Here is a 2500-nt window from a genome sequence, read left to right on the forward strand (position 1 = left end):
AAAGAATGTTATGGCAGTATAAAATTACCTACAGCACCTGGTATTCCCAGGTGGTCTCCCATCCAAGTACTAACCAGGCCCAACACTGCATAGCTTCCAAGTTCAGTCGAGATTGGGCATGTCCAGTGTGGTTTGGCTGTAGTTGCTCAAAAACATTAACTTTAGGCCTCTTTTACTTCTTAACTCAAGTAAATTCAATGATTAGTTGAAAAATGAAATGTATAATGTAATAGAAAAGAATGTTATGGCAGTATAAAATTACCTACAGCACCTGGCATTCCCAGGTGGTCTCCCGTCCAAGTACTAACCAGGCCCAACACTGCATAGCTTCCAAGATCAAACGAGATTGGGCATGTCCAGTGTGGTTTGGCTGTAGGTGCTCAAAAGCATTAACTTTAGAACTCTATTACTTCTTAACTCAAGTAAATTCATTGATAAGTTGAAAAAATTAAATGTAAAATGTAATAGAAAAGAATGTTATGGCAGTATAAAATTACCTACAGCACCTGGCATTCCCAGGTGGTCTCCCGTCCAAGTACTAACCAGGCCCAACACTGCATAGCTTCCAAGATCAAACGAGATTGGGCATGTCCAGTGTGGTTTGGCTGTAGGTGCTCAAAAGCATTAACTTTAGAACTCTATTACTTCTTAACTCAAGTAAATTCATTGATAAGTTGAAAAAATTAAATGTAAAATGTAATAGAATAGACTGTTATGGCAGTATAAAATTACCTACAGCACCTGGGATTCCTAGGTGGTCTCCCATCCAAGTACTAACCAGGCCCAACACTGCATAGCTTCCAAGATCAGACGAGATTGGGCATGTCCAGTGTGGTTTGGCTGTAGGTGCTCAAAAACATTAACTTTAGACCTCTTTTACTTCTTAACTCAAGTAAATTCAATGATAAGTTGAAAAATGAAATGTAAAATGTAATAGAAAAGAATGTTTTGGCAGTATAAAATTACCTACAGCTCCTGGTATTCCCAGGTGGTCTCCCATCCAAGTACTAACCAGGCCCAACACTGCATAGCTTCCAAGATCAGACGAGATTGGGCATGTCCAGTGTGGTTTGGCTTTAGTTGCCCAAAACCATTAACTTTAGACCTCTATTACTTCTTAACTCAAGTAAATTCATTGATAAGTTGAAAAAATTAAATGTAAAATGTAATAGAAAAGAATGTTATGGCAGTATAAAATTACCTACAGCACCTGGTATTCCCAGGAGGTCTCACATCCAAGTACTAATCAGGCCCAACACTGCATAGCTTCCAAGATCAAACAAGATTGGGCATGTCCAGTGTGGTTTGGCAGTAGGTGCTCAAAAACATTAACTTTAGACCTCTTTTACTTCTTAACTCAAGTAAATTCATTGATAAGTTGAAAAAATTAAATGTAAAATGTAATAGAAAAGAATGTTTTGGCTGTATAAAATTTATTACAGCAACTGGTATTCTCAGGTGGTCTCCCATCCAAGTACAAACCAGGCCCAACACAGCAAAGCTTACAAGATCAGACGAGATTGGGCATGTCCAGTGTGGCTTGGCTGTAGGTGCTCAAAAGCATTAAATTTAGACCTCTATTACTTCTTAACTCAAGTAAATTCATTGATAAGTTGAAAAAATTAAATGTAAAATGTAATAGAAAAGAATGTTATGGCAGTATAAAATTACCTACAGCACCTGGTATTCCCAGGTGGTCTCCCATCCAAGTACTAACCAGACCCAACACTGCATATCTTCCAAGATCAGATGAGCTTGGGCATGTCCAGTGTGGTTTGACTGTAAGTGCTCAAAAACATTAACTTTAGACCTCTTTTACTTCTTAACTCAAGTAAATTCATTGATAAGTTGAAAAAATGTAATGTAAAATGTAATAGAAAAGAATGTTATGGCTATATAAAATTACCTACAGCACCTGGTATTCCCAGGTGGTCTCCCATCCAAGTACTAACCAGGCCCAACACTGCATAGCTTCCAAGATCAGACGAGATTGGGCATGTCCAGTGTGGTTCGGCTGTAGGTGCTCAAAAGCATTAATTTTAGACCTCTATTACTTCTTAACTCAAGTAAATTCATTGATATGTTGAAAAAATTAAATGTAAAATGTAATAGAAAAGAATGTTATGGCAGTATAAAATTACCTACAGCACCTGGTATTCCCAGGTGGTCTCCCATCCAAGTACTAACCAGGCCCAACACTGCATAGCTTCCAAGTTCAGACGAGATTGGGCATGTCCTGTGTGGTTTGGCTGTAGGTGCTCAAAAACATTAACTTTAGACCTCTATTACTTCTTAACTCAAGTAAATTCATTGATAAGTTGAAAAAATTAAATGTAAAATGTAATAGAAAAGAATGTTATGGCAGTATAAAATTACCTACAGCACCTGGTATTCCCAGGTGGTCTCCCATCCAAGTACTAACCAGGCCCAACACTGCATAGATTCCAAGTTCAGTCGAGATTGGGCATTTCCAGTGTGGTTTGGCTGTAGGTGCTCAAAA

The 2500-nt window shown here is 38.1% G+C and overlaps 10 pseudogenes; all 10 read right to left on the bottom strand.

Moving 5' to 3' along the window:
• Positions 1 to 25: 25 nt before the first annotated feature.
• Positions 26 to 144, bottom strand: LOC148445083 (5S ribosomal RNA; annotated as a pseudogene).
• Positions 145 to 259: 115 nt separating this feature from the next.
• Positions 260 to 378, bottom strand: LOC148445084 (5S ribosomal RNA; annotated as a pseudogene).
• A 116-nt stretch (positions 379 to 494) lies between these two features.
• LOC148445085 (5S ribosomal RNA) lies at positions 495 to 613 on the bottom strand (annotated as a pseudogene).
• A 116-nt stretch (positions 614 to 729) lies between these two features.
• Positions 730 to 848, bottom strand: LOC148445086 (5S ribosomal RNA; annotated as a pseudogene).
• A 115-nt stretch (positions 849 to 963) lies between these two features.
• Positions 964 to 1082, bottom strand: LOC148445087 (5S ribosomal RNA; annotated as a pseudogene).
• Positions 1083 to 1198: 116 nt separating this feature from the next.
• Positions 1199 to 1317, bottom strand: LOC148445088 (5S ribosomal RNA; annotated as a pseudogene).
• A 351-nt stretch (positions 1318 to 1668) lies between these two features.
• On the bottom strand, positions 1669 to 1787 carry LOC148445089 (5S ribosomal RNA; annotated as a pseudogene).
• Positions 1788 to 1903: 116 nt separating this feature from the next.
• LOC148445090 (5S ribosomal RNA) lies at positions 1904 to 2022 on the bottom strand (annotated as a pseudogene).
• A 116-nt stretch (positions 2023 to 2138) lies between these two features.
• LOC148445091 (5S ribosomal RNA) lies at positions 2139 to 2257 on the bottom strand (annotated as a pseudogene).
• A 116-nt stretch (positions 2258 to 2373) lies between these two features.
• Positions 2374 to 2492, bottom strand: LOC148445092 (5S ribosomal RNA; annotated as a pseudogene).
• Positions 2493 to 2500: the final 8 nt, after the last annotated feature.

The sequence above is a fragment of the Taudactylus pleione genome, unplaced genomic scaffold (assembly GCF_031769625.1).
Source record: "Taudactylus pleione unplaced genomic scaffold, aTauple2 ptg001270l, whole genome shotgun sequence".
NCBI lineage: Eukaryota > Metazoa > Chordata > Amphibia > Anura > Myobatrachidae > Taudactylus > Taudactylus pleione.